This window comes from Ambystoma mexicanum, chromosome 13 (genome assembly GCF_040938575.1).
Source record: "Ambystoma mexicanum isolate Mex_15411 chromosome 13, UKY_AmexF1_1, whole genome shotgun sequence".
Classification (NCBI taxonomy): domain Eukaryota; kingdom Metazoa; phylum Chordata; class Amphibia; order Caudata; family Ambystomatidae; genus Ambystoma; species Ambystoma mexicanum.
The window spans coordinates 84,063,911-84,077,429 of NC_090938.1; the positions used below are offsets into that span (position 1 = coordinate 84,063,911).

The 13,519-nt window shown below is 44.2% G+C and overlaps 1 protein-coding gene across 1 annotated transcript in view; it reads right to left on the minus strand.

Annotated features, from left to right (window-relative positions):
• The window catches only part of ST7L (suppression of tumorigenicity 7 like), a 427,879-nt gene that overhangs the window by 185,411 nt on the left and 228,949 nt on the right, over positions 1–13,519 (minus strand). The gene's annotated exons all lie outside the window — the stretch shown is intronic.

Consider the following 13,519-nt stretch of genomic DNA (forward strand, 5'->3'; position numbering starts at 1 on the left):
TGGGAAGGGGTTAAAGTTTTGATTTCCACAGGCAACCAGCGCCTGGCTTGAAATCATGTGATCCTACGGGTCTGCACATTTCTATATATAAAAAAAAAAAAAACACCTTCGAGCGCGTTTTACACAAGCCCAGCGCTTTTACTTTTTACGGTTGTCGGATGCCCCGTTTGTTAATTTTCGGTGGAAAAGTTGCAGTTTATGAGGCTTGCTTTTCCACAGAGGAGTAGAAAGACAGGACTAAAAGCTATGAAAACAGACAGATTAGTGCTTCTCCATAACACGGAATCTCGCCGACTATGGTTCAAAATAATAATAATAATATAATAAGGTTGCTTTAAAAAAAGTACTCAAATTCTTAACGATGGAAAATAAAGAAAGGCTAAGAAATAGGATTCAGAAACTACTTTCATGCAAGGTCCACAAGCTGACAAACTGAATTGCTCAGGTGCTGCTCAAGGGTTAAACAGCATCCTGAAGATCGGATGGGGGCGAAGGGGGAGACGTAATTTATAATCATCTGAATTATTTCCTTAAGGCGGGGGCAAAAGCAAACATTCCGCCTATCAAACCACATTATGGATTCAGGAATCCCAGATATTTTATTAATGGCATGTAAAGGTATGATTGGTCACGGCAATATCCCGTCCAAGGATTCGCAGCAGCGCGCCAGCAGCCAATGGCAATGAAAATACGAAGAAGCAAATTCATAGCCTGGAGAGATTCTGTGCCGTGCTTCTCCTCTGCGCCTTTAATGGATTCCAGCTCAGACAAACTTGAGGGGCCACGCACCTACAGAATATCCATTCCATTTTTGAGCTACAATGGACCACTGCCAGCAAATTCTTCTTGCTAACCAATTCCACCCGGGGCCCCGTGATCGAATTTACCGTTATGTTCTTTCAACTAATTTGTACAATCTTCGCTTATGAAATACGCGCCCCTCCCTCCCGCCAGAATATAAAACAGGGTACTGTAGAAATGCTTCTCAGGACAGGATATTCCACCAATGATTAAGTGAAGGGAAGCCAAGGTCCCCAGTGGCTGTACCAGTAAGACAATCTTTCATGTACGACGACGGTGTAACTCCCCGGGAGGTTCCTGGAGAATGTTCCAGTTTTACAAACACACAGGACCTGTTGCTCGGGGCAGCACTGTACCTCGGATTTCAACACTTCTCCATAAGAACTGGACAGAAATCCCAAAGAAACGTCTGGGAAACAACAAGGTTTGGTCATGAGGGGAGAGTTTAAGCAGAGTAGCAAAAGTCCCAGAAGTATCCTGCAATATGCGGTTTCATTCCCAAGGTGAACTCTGAAGGCTCAATATAGGTTACACCCTTCCAAACAGATGTATCCTTTAGAAAGGCCATTTTCAAAGAACATGGTTTGGAAACACATGGTTATCTAACCAAAATTTGCCTATGGATGTCTTCAGGGTGGGTACCTTCAAGACCAACTATAAGAAAAGATGTGTTTGTGTATACCGTTGAGAAAAGGCTTGACTGCAAGACTGAACAAGTGAATTGTTGAAACGCCAATCCAGGGTCTAACTGCTATTGAGGACCTATGCTTGGCAACAGAGCCATTTCTAAAGAACATTGCAGCAATAACAAAAGCATGCTGAAGGTGTACCGGGCACCTGCTATTTGTCTTTAGAACCTCAACAAAAGCGGAGTTAAAGTAGTGAAGCAACAGTGGGACTCTCCACCCATGAGAGGCTAAGGGTCTCCAAGAGGGCACATCCAGAGGCACGTCCTAATAAGTCCATGGATGCAAACCCATCTTGGAGAAAGGTCAGTAAACCAGTACAGGGCCTCACACAGAAGGGATTGTTTAGGACTTAATAGCCTTCACGCAAACATCCCCGACTGGACCCACTCTCCCATGTCACTGAGAACAGTGCCACTGGGGAGGAAGAAAAGCATATGAGACACATGTAATAGAGTGGTAGAGGGAGGGGCGAGCCCCCCCCTGCTTTCATCTGTTATGGGGTCCAAAAAGGTGACCGTCAGGCCGGGAATCCTCTGTAAAAATGGAAGCAGTTTTGCTTTAGCCTGAACATTGCACGTCTCCTCTATAACCCAATCACTGTCCTTTGGGTCATAGTGACCCATCCAATGACACTCGTCCTCCTAAGGTCCACCCCTGGGGGCATTTTCAGATTTGGTGGAGCACGTAAAGTGGCAGAATGAACCAAGAAGAGCCACAGAGGGGAAGGAGGGAGGGTTTGCATGTGAATCCATGCAAGACTAGGATCGAGGGGAGCAGGAGCATCTAGGACTGCTGGAGCAGTCCCTCGTCTGGTGGGGTGAAGCTGGAGCTTCCCCCATACGCAGAGGTAAGCCCGTGGGCTCACTATAATTCCCTGCGTTGCCGCCGCATTTGTCTCCCTCCAATGCAATCTGAATTCTTGCCCGATTTTAGAATAAGCAAGCCTCCTCTGCTTGCCCGCAACGCCGCATCTAAGTGATCTTGTGCCTCCAAGTGATCTTGAGACCCGATCACTATTCTACGACGGGAACACTGCTGCCATTCCAAGATGGCCGCTCTTCACGACCTGGCCACAACAGCTGATCGTCCCCGTAAACAGGCGTGCTTTGCCTGCCGCACCGCCTTATTGGCCCATCCAAGTATTTGCACAGCCAATCCTCCAAGCCGGGAGGCGTAGCCGGCCTATGCACCAAGGCCTGCACCAAGGCCATCTACCCTGTCCCAGCCTGTCCGTGCCCTTCTGGTCCGTCGGCCAGAACCTCTGCCTCATAGCCGACAATCACGGAACTCCAGAGATCCCTACATCAGGTACTACATAAGACTTATATTGGTCTAACCCACAGGAGCTGTAAGCGTCGGCACCTGCACTCTTCATTCGTCCTATAACTGTGCTTCAATATTTCATGCGCCTTCCCCCCACTGAAATCTGCATGTCCTCTTGTAGCGTTTACAGCCTAAAATACAGTACAATATCCTGCTGAGTGCATATCCACCGCATATCCACCGCTAGCGCTCCGTTATCTACTCACTGCACCTTGGGACTTATGTGAAATACTGCAATAACTTGACTTTTTACTTGAATGTATCACTGCTGTCTACTCTATGCTATGTAGGCTCCGTCCACAATCTGCATTTAGCCTATGTACACTTGCATTGGATTGTCTAGCCAGGTGTGCCCCACGGTTAGAGACCATATTACTACTGATTGTACCCTCTGTTGCTCAGAGACCTTACCACCATTTGTTGCGCCTCATGGTCGCCTTGAGACCACACTACTATTCTGTTGTGCCTTATAGTCGCATATAGACCACTCCTGATTATACCTTTATGGCCGCATAGAGACGACATTAATACTTGCTGTGCCTTATGGTCGCCCAGAGACCACATCACTACTCTGTTGTGACTTATAGCTGCATATAAACTACCCGATTGTACCTTATGGTCGCATAGAGACCTAATACTTGTTGTGCCTTATGGTCACATTGTGACCACACTACTACTTCATGCCTCATGGTCGCATATAGACCACCCCTGATTGCACCTTATGGTCGCATAGAGACCACATTACTACTTGCTGTGCCCCAGAGTCACCTAGAGACTACATTACTACTTGTTGTGCCTATGGTTGTTTAGAGACCACATTACTATTCGCTGTGCCTTATGGTCGTATAGAGTCTACATTACTACTTGCTGTGCCTTATGGTCGCCCAGAGACTACATTACTACTTGTTGTGCCTATGGTTGTTTAGAGACCACACTACTATTTGCTGTGCCTTATGGTCGTATAGAGACTACATTACTACTTGTTGTGCCTTAGGATCGCATAGAGACCACATCACTACTTGCTGTGCCTTATGGTTGCCCAGAGACCACATTGTTACTCGTTGTGCCTTATGGTCGCCTAGAGACCACATTACTACTTGTTGTGCCTTATGGTCGCATTGAGACCACACTACCAATCTGTTGTGCCTTATGGTCGCACAGAGACTGCATTACCATCCTGTTGTGCCTATGATCTAGACATGCCGACAGACTCAGTTTCTATAACTCGCTACTTCGCCTGCTCACTCAGAAAGTAGACTAATTAGCCTTCCACTTAGATACAGGACACCTTACACATTATACAATGCACCTTATATTGTCCAACTTAGTACATCTAGGCACCTTACTCATAGTACTGGGACTACACATTATGTCGCCCTTTACAGTTACAAGAACACAACAACCTATGACACAATGTAATACAGCCGAGAGAAACCTAAGATTACGAGCACGACTACCTAGAATCTTTGATCCTCTCATCAAATATGAAACCAACAACAATCCAACTAAAATGGTCGCTGAACCCATCCTCAAACTTAACTCGCATAACTACAAGAGGCATAACAACCGTCAAACAAATAGAGAAGATTGTTGCACTACTGCATCAATAAACCTTGTCTCACTCCCACCAACAAACCCTATACCTAAACTTAAAGGAGCCTTAATAAACGCTAGATCTCTAGTCGCCCATGCCATAGAAATATCCGAAGTCATCGTTACTGGAAACTATGACTTCCTAGCCATAACAGAAACATGGCTGCATGAGGCATCAGGCCCAGCAATATCCCTAGCTGTTCCCGACAACTACACTATCCTCAGAAGGGATAGATGTGGAGCTCGGGGGGGCGGACTAGCCATCATTGCCAAAACTAAGCTTGGGATGAGACTTACTCCCTCGCCAACCATTGAATCTTGTGGATAATGTCTACTAAGACCCCCACAGCTAACTCTCAAACTATCAACCTCCACTTGATATATAGACCCCCAGGTCCTATCAAGACCTTCATAGAAGACCTATCGACCATTCTTTCAGAAAACCTCAAAGACACTACCCAATCAATATTACTTGGTGACCTTAATATTGGCTTCAATGATATCAATGACCCACAAGCCATAGCAGCATCTAACATTCTAACTGAATTGGGCTACACCCAAAGGGTGTTTCAGCCTACGCACATCAAAGGGAGAACCTTAGATTGGATTGCTGACCATAACTGTAAAATCTCCACCCCTATTACCTCACCGCAAATATGGACAGATCACCATCTAATTTCATTCTCCTTGGACACTACCAGCCCTAAACTGCAACAACCCTGTGCACTACCGGCACTCACCAGAAACAAAAAAAACATGACACTAGACAAACTACTCCCCGGCAGCATGCCCACTTTGAACGCTCTACATAATAACCTTAACCCGAACGATTTAGTGGATGAATTCAATAATATCATGAATAAAACACTTGATAATATTGCTCCGCTTAAGCTCAGAAACAGCAAACCACAAAGCCATCTGAATAACTGGTTCACCCCTCTTCTAAAAAACCTAAGATTAGAAAAAAGAAAATGGGAAAACACGTGGAAAGCTTGCCCCACTCTGAAAAATAAACTAAAATAAACTAAAATTAATCAACATCTCATCCCAATATAAAAAATAAATCATTTTAGCTAAACAAGAGACCTACAACAACAGAATCACACAAGCCAATTCAAGTACAAAAGAATTGTTCTCCATACTTAGAGAACTGGAAAATCCAATAACGCCACAAGACAATTGCCTCAAAGATAAAAAATGGTGCTCTGAAATCCAGCATGCATTATCCAACAAAGTCTTAAACCTTCAAAGAAAATAGAACTAAAACGAGAGACCTTAGCCTCTGCCACATTACCCTCCACCAGGACTCCTTCCAACCCCAAACCCACCACCCAATTCCTCTTCTCCAAAGTCTCTATATTAGAGGTGGAGAAAGTAATACTCAGCCTAAAACCATCCAACTGCAAAGGAGACCTTTGCCCAGCACAACTCATCAAAGATGCTGCACGAGACCTATCACCGTTTATCACAAAACTGATTAATGCCTCCTTTACTACGGGCACTAACCCGAGTAACCTAAAAGAGTCCTGGGTGCTCCCACTCCTTAAAAAGGCAACATTAGACCCAGCCATACCCACTAATTATAGACCGATTACCACTGTACCGTTCCTCCTGAAGATTCTGGATAGGATGGCATACATCCAAATCCAGAACTTCTTGGAACAAAATCAACTACTAGGCTCCCATCAATCCGGTTTTCGCCCACTGCACGGCACAGAAACTGCACTAATCGACCTAAAAGCCCAAATAGATAAAACACGAGATTCTGGAAAGCCAGCACTTCTCCTGCTTTTAGACCTATCGGCCGCATTCGACTTAGTGGATCAAAAAGTCTTGTGCAATCACCTCGATACAGCAGCACACTTCTCCACTGAGGCTATAGTATGGATCCAATCATTCCTTAGCGACCGTACTATGAGGGTCTTCTCCCCTATAGCAGGTGCTGACCCCATCCCTATCACCTGCGGCGTGCCAACGCTATATAACATTTTTACTAAGCCCCTGTTTAATGACTTGGACCATCTGGGTATCACGTATACCAACTACGCTGACGATACCCAGATCCTCCTCCCTCTCACGGGGTATTACAAAAGGGACCTAGCAATGGTGAACAAAATCTACAGCATCGTTCAGGCATGGATGGCAACCCATGGCTTATGCCTGAACGATGATAAAACGGAGCTCTTCATCCTAGGTACGGCTGCCCTCATTAATAAACTAAATACAAACTATTCCTCCTTTATCATCGATAAGAACTGTATACAAGTAGCCAAAGAAGTAAAAACGTTAGGTATGTACCTTGACTCCACCCTATCATTCTCCAAACAGGTAAACTCCCTAGCATCATCAACTGCTTACACATGTAAATTAATCAGAGCAGGAAAACAATTCTTATCCCAGCATAGTGGTCTAACATTAGCCAGAGCCCTAATCATCTCCAAACTAGATTACTGTAACGCATTGTACATAGGAGCCACTAAATCTACCATTAACAAAATTCAGATACAGCAAAACAATGCCCTCCGAGCTGCATTGAACATCCCCAAGAGGGAACATCTCAGAAACAAGAAGGAAACATAAATGGCTCTCCACCTACGAGAAAATAAGACTCAAAACTGCATCCCTTACATACAAATCACTCCACAATAAAGCTCCACAATACTTAAAGGACAGATTCACCAGAACTCAATCCACTAGACAAACAAGACTAGCCAACACCAATCGTCTCCAAGTACCCCGATTTAAACTTGCCACCATAGGCGGAACTAGTTTCCCAGTCAAAGCCGCTCAATTGTGGAATGAACTACCTATCACTGTGAGGCTAGAACAATCTTTTACCAAATTCAGGCAAAATGTGATCAACTGGTTGACGACAACAAATGTTTAATGAATGTATGAACTTGCTCCTACAAGCCTGTAGCCAATGACTTGCTCCTACATGCCTGTAACTAATGACTTGTAACCGATGACCTGTAATCTAACCTGCAACTGTGCCTCAAGCTGTACATTTTCTTACCTTGCGCCCTTATACTCCAGGGTCCGGTGCGCACAATAAATACTAAACAAACAAACAAGACCCATGCCTGGGAACAGGAGTTACAGGTAAGTGTCTTGTACCTTCTCCAGCATGGGGTCTTGCATGGATTCACATGCTCATGAATAAGATTACACAGCAGTACATATACACAGCCACGGGAGTGGCAAGGCTCAAAAGAAGCAGTACACTTACCCCTGGAACAGACTCACCTCAAGCAAACCGGTTGCGCAGCACTCGCCGACCAGGGACTCCTCCCTGGAATCCCTGTTGACGCAGTAGAATCTCGTGAAAGTGTGGGACGACCTCCAGGTAGCAGCCCTGCAGATGTTGAGCAGGGGAACACCAGAGAGAAACGCGGTTGTCACTGCAATGGCTCTGGTGGAATGGGCTCTCGGTTGGCCTGGAAGAGGTCTGTTCAGAAAATGACAGTGCATAATGCAGGCAGAGAGCCACCTGGAAATGGAAGCCTTCGAGAGGGCCTTCTGTGTGGGGTCAGTAATGCGAGGACGACAACTGCTTGTTGTTTTCTCAGTATTTGACCTTTTATTTTAAACAAAAATTGCAAACAAAACCTAACTAAGCCTACTCTACCAGGGAATTCCCGACCTAGTCTAGGATCTAAGGGACATCTCCTAGCATACACAAAACTGTCCCTCACACTAAACAAAAACAGTCAAAACAAAGCATAAACAACATAAATGAATGATTACCAAATTACCAGTGTCTTGGGTGACCTCTACCTGTTCTGGGTAGATCTAATTCCAAAGGCAATTTCTTCCAAGGAAAAATAAATTCTTAAATAAGTTCATGAAAAGTTCCAAAGAAACCAAAGTTTAATCCCCCCAAAAGATCCACTGTTATCAGTTCCTTCTTAGTTTGTTGAAAAGTTCCCTTCCCAAGTTCCACAAAGAAAACTGTACCAAAGGTAATCCTGGATAACCTCCTTCCAGGATAGAATGGATAAAGTTCAAAACAAAAGTACAACTTTGGTTTTAACAATACTTCTTCTGTACCCACTGCAGCGTCTTTAGTATTACTTGCCAGGATACTTCTTTTAAGGGGGTTGCTTTCCTCTTGGCAACTCCCTTCTGCCAATGATAATGTGAAAGAGGCCTCCTTTGCTCCACAGCCTACTACTACAACTACATTCAAATAGAAATGTTCTCACAAAATTACAGACAGCCACGGTTCTACTGCAACTTGATACGTTGAAAATATATTAGACCAGACTCTTCAACCTCTACAGGTAGGCAAGGCACTCTTATTTCCTGTATCATAACAGCAGCCTCTTTGCCTCTTCTGTCTGTCTTACAGCTACCACCTCTCAACAAGCACCCAGCTCCCTCCCCCAGCATTATGCACACCTTCTGGCTTCCAGTAGTTACCCCAAAGCTGTATTGCCACTCTTCCAGCCTTGGATAACCTTGTATCATAGGAATATGGGTTCATAACAGCTTCAACAACTTCAAAGCATCAGTGTTCCAGTCTTATTTGGGATGGTTGCACCTTAGAAAGAATCTGCCTACTGGCTTTGGTAATGCCTGTTCTTTTTCGTGACTTCAGCAACTTCTACAACTATTAGATAATTGTTCTGAATGTTACAAGAGTCAGGTTTTACTACACATGATCTCTCTTTGATGTTAAACTTCCACTTAAAGACTTGCGTTCCCTTTTGTTTGTGCAGATTACTATTGTAACGTGAATAAGGAAACACAGTTTCATACACGCGACCTCTCTTTGATGTTGAGCAGTCTACTAACACTTCAGGAACATTCTCCTCTTTTTCTTTAGATGCTTTCCCGCCATGTTCGCCTTCTTAATAGGACACACGCGACCACTCCGGTAATAGTTAAAATGCAACAATGGGAAAAGGAAAGGTTTTCTTTCTCCTTTATACACGAGCACTTTAACTTGTGCAGATAAGCGCGTGATACAATTCCCTTGCACTAATCGACATCCCACAACTTTACTCGCTCCTACTTGCATGCAAGCATCAATTTAGCTGGTTACAGTTCCCAGCAAGGAGATGTGTGATTCAGAGTCGGAGCTTCATTCACTGGCTTCAAAGCCACAGCAGTTGCGGGCGGCTTTCACTTCTCGGCCTTCTTTCTTCTGCTACTACTACTACTACTACTACTACTACTACTACTACTACTACAGGCACTCTTGGAACCCACACCCCTCTGCAGCACAGGTGTTTCAGATCCGGCCTCAACAATGAAGAGTCTTCTATTCTCTGCTTCCCTCGGCTTGCATGACTTCAGCTCTGCATTCACAGCAATTAGGCGCACCTGGAAAGACTGCTAGTTTTTCCGAGTCTCTTAGAATGCAGTCACAGCCAAACAGGTTTTGTGAGCACAGGACCAACTCAGAACGTTTTGGTGGAATTTGTTCGTCTCTTGCTCCAGCGTCTTCTGTGGGTGCACTTCCTAGTAGACTGTCTGCGTCGTGCTCTGCTTCTTGTTCTGCTACTACTGCTGACCTCCCAGCTCCTGCTCCAGTTTCTTTCTATGACCCATTCCTGCTGCAGCCTTTTATCCATTTTAGGTGAGGCAATTGGCTTCAGGTGCAGGCCCTTAGAGTTAATTGTCCGACACTGCTAAAGGCTGTTAGACTTGCCCGCCTGTCCTTTATCTCTACATGCCTCTTCAGCCCTCCTCTTTGTCACAGTCCCTGATGGATTCGGGGACCTGTAGTGTTTTTTAAAGGACATTCGGTTTTCTTACTACATTAGGTTGGCAAAAGGCCATCAGAAGGGCAGGGTTACGGGGAAAGTTAAAAAAAGGGTTTCTCCCAGTTTTCCTGGTCAGATTTCCCCCACCCCCCCATGTGATCGCGCCTAGAAACACTTGTGTACAGGCGCATTATAAATGACTCATATCATATCCTCCCGCAGTACACCACCCCCAGGGTCGGGATCAGAGAGCGCCTGCCTTCTCCAGGCCACATGAGAAGGTCCTAGACCAGGTTCCTGGGGTGCATCCTATCAGATTCTCCACACTTCCCACACCCCACAGGTCCAAAATAGACAAACAATTGATAAGTCTTCCAAAAACCCTTTATACGTGTCACATAAAACTTTGAAGTCACGAGCAACGTCCAGCGAATGCAACGCCCTTTCAGCAGGCGTAGAAGGGGTCTGGAAGAACACTGGCAGCATTAAAGGCGTGTTTGGTCAGGACTGCACCAGTATGGGACCCGCTCCCACATCATACCATGTACACCTTATGGACTCTCCCGTAAAAAACCTGCTCACAGAGGAGGTCTGCGCACTCCTTACCAAACCCCAAATACTCAGCCTGTTCCCGGGGGGAGTTCCGCGCCGGCAGGTTCCTACACCACAGGGACAACGGAGATGCAGTGCGCTGCGGGACTGGCGTCTGGCATGGCGCCTGCCCTCAAGATGGCGGCCTGCCAGGCACCAGTCAGGCACTTGCATGACGTTGAACCAGAAGTGCTAAAAACCACTTCCGGTTCACCGCTATTTGAGAGCCCAGAAAGAAGCACTCAGTGTTTTTGCAACGGCCGAGTTCCAGGACCTGTGTAGAGGCACTACACACAAATCTATGACAGTAAGTTATTATAGTTTTAGTGCAATTTAGGAAAGCACTAGGTTTTCATAGTTTGGTATTCTTTACTTAGTACACAAGTTTGTGAAGGATTATTGTAAAACAGACGGTGGGGAGAACCAAGCACAGGATAGAACTTCTCAGAAAATACTATCTGGGGATAAAGAGCTTACCTTTTCATTTCCCATGACCCTGCATTCATCACCTAATTCTTCATCATCCAGTCTGCCTTCAACAAAGATAAGACTCCTGTCCTTTGTTGAGGACAGGAGAGATGAAGGATGTAACCGGTTGCCCAAACCAGCCTCAGCGACGGCCCAGTCATCTAATTCCACACCAATGAATGGTAGAAGTGTCTGTCAAAGACAGATGGTATCTTTCAAAATTAGGGATGCTCAAACCTCTTTTTTCTGTTTTGAACTTGTAACTTCCAGAGTTTCAACCTCGGATGTTTGTATTCCCAGAGGAATGATTGGATCATAGAATCAAGCTCCTTCAACTGAGACTTCTGAACTGGAAGTGCAATCATGCTCATGACATGCATTATTTTGGGAGCGCCTGTTATCTTGATTGCATTTACTCTTCCTTCCATTGACAAGTTTAGGGAGTCCCATCGTTTGACATCTGTGGCCTATTTATCCAGTGACAATCTCAGGTTAAAACTTTCATCATATCATTTGTAGTCTTTTGTAATCCAAATGCCCGGATATTTCATTTTCTCTGTGCACCATTTGAAACCCAGGTTTTTCAGTAAAGCACTATTCCAAAAATCTGAGCATGGCACGGATTCTGACTTGATCAATTAACTTTGTAGTTTGAGAGCTCTCCGAATTCGTCCATAAGCTTCATTACAACAGGAACAGATGTTGATAAATCATGGACTACAGTAGAAGGTAATCTGCATAAAGCCAGAGTTTTTGTGTAATTGCGTTAAAATTAACCCCCTTAATACTCTCCTCTGACCTAATAGCCACCGCCAGCAGCTCCAAGGAGATCACAAATAGAACTAGCCAATATTAAAAGACTGCAAAAAATTAGCAGGAATTGAAGGATATCAACTTTTGAACCTCTGCACCCTATTCCATCCTTACGTTTTAATGCTATTGAATGTGAGTAAGAAAATAACGGAGAGCCGACGCAAGAGAATATGTCAAGACTTTTCAGGAGGGATTAAACCTGTGACGTGCTTGCAACTAACCAGGCAGAAATGATATTTGAGAAAAATAACAATGCCCTGATTTGAAACAGGCACAAGAGATGCCGATACATGTGTTTCAGAAAGGGCCAAACATTTATGAGATATAAAAAACACATATTAAAACTCATAAAAAGTTTGAAACTGACAATTTGTATCGAGTATTCTTGTATACGACATTTCTGTGAAAGCCCCAATTCGCAATATTAAAAGACAGTAGATAATAGTAGAACAATTGTGTAAACCGAGGCTTCTGATGACGATATAGTATAAAAGCATTAAGATGACTGGTGTGTGTTCCGTGGTAAGGTGTTCAACAGACACAGGAATTGGCGATTATGCTCAATGCTTTGTTGCAACACGGCTCAATATAAACCAATCAACCTAGGAGTAAGGATCTCCAAACTCCTTCAAATAACACCTCCAAAACTCTCCATATTCCTATAAACACAAACAAACACACACAATTACCACAATACCTTCACCAAATCATGCAGAAGAAGCATTGGCAATAAATATGGCGTTTATTTTTCGACATTTATGCGTATCAGAGTGGGAGGAGGAGGTTGCACATTTTTTTAAAAAGAGGGTCTGATAAAAGGTGCGGTGTGCAAGGGAATGGGAATGAAAGAATAGAACACGAGAAGAATCGATTAAGGTCCACACAACTATTGAGATGCAGAACTATCTCTGGCAAAGATAAGACTGGACCTTTTTGGTTTGCCATTAGATGGGAGAGTAAGAATTTGGGATGAATGCTCTGTGTCAGAGAGATCTGCGAGATAAGTGATACGCCAAATACATTCTAGGTTAGATCTACTGGGGTTGAGGGTGGCTTTGCCCACAGCTGTGGTGTTCCAGGTTGGGAGCATGACCCGAGCAAACACGAAGATTAATGAATTGCAAAGAATATAAGACAACATGGATAGGAGTTTAAAGGTTGTCTGTAAGCAGCTTCTTGGGGCGGATTTCTCTTAAGCTGGTTGAATTCAAGGATACAGGGAGAGGAGAGCTGGATAGCATCTAATATTTGTTAATTGTTGGGCTGTTGACTTATGTTTTACTCCGGGGTCTGGTATGACTTTTATATTGTTGTTTTGTTTCCTTTTTTTGTTGTAGTTATTATTTATTAATTTCTTATTAGGTTGTAGTTTATCAGCTAATTTCTTACAAGGAGGGAGTCTCTAATTAAATAAGCAAAGGACTAACTCATGCATAACTTGAATGATGAGGTGGATCTTGATATGATATGGGAAGGTTTTAAATGTGTGATGAGGCGTACTCATGAGATTATCAGGGATTCAGAGGATAA